We start from the raw sequence: 779 nt of genomic DNA, 5'->3' as shown, positions 1-779 counted from the left end.
ATAAAACAAACAAAACAAGCCTTGCAAATTATTATAAAAAAAAATTTAAACTACGTTTTATACAGACACTTCATATTTTATGGTATTTTATTATTTTTATTGCATTTACTGCCCGTGAATCAAGCGAGTTCATTGAGATCGCCCCCCAGCGACGAACCATTGAATCAGCGTCTATGGTTTTTACCTGATATCAGATCAGATTCATCAATTTGTAGACATTTGTAATGAGACATTTGTGTAAATAAAATGATGAGAAGTAGTCTCTTACTGCCCTCTATTTACAAACTCTGCATAAAACAAACAAAACAAGCCTTGCAAATTATTATAAAAATATTTTTTAAAACTACGTTTTATACAGACACTTCATATTTAATGGTATTTTATTATTTTATTGCATTTACTCTATTATACTTTTAATAAAACATTTGCAATGGGTTTTTTAAAAGCTGTTTTTATGCATGTTTTAGCCTGAGTTTTTGTTGCAATTACACACTATTGACCAGGGCTTCGTTACGTCATAACTGTTTCGAAACGTTTTGAAATTTCAATGGTTTGCCATTGGGGTCGATCTCTGTGAACCCGTGAATCAAGCGAGTTCATTGAGATCGCCCCCCAGCGACGAACCATTGAATCAGCGTAAACATAATCTCTAGAACTGCTCTGAGAGTCACTTCATGAGCATTTTACCATTTCTTTCCACTTCTTTAAACACTTCTTTAAACATATCATCATATCATATACAAACAGAAACTTAAAGGGGTCATATGATGCAATTTCAA

This window comes from Sinocyclocheilus rhinocerous, unplaced genomic scaffold, assembly GCF_001515625.1.
Source record: "Sinocyclocheilus rhinocerous isolate Xijiao unplaced genomic scaffold, SAMN03320098_v1.1 scaffold1645, whole genome shotgun sequence".
Classification (NCBI taxonomy): Eukaryota; Metazoa; Chordata; class Actinopteri; order Cypriniformes; family Cyprinidae; genus Sinocyclocheilus; species Sinocyclocheilus rhinocerous.
This window is presented reverse-complemented; position numbering follows the sequence as displayed.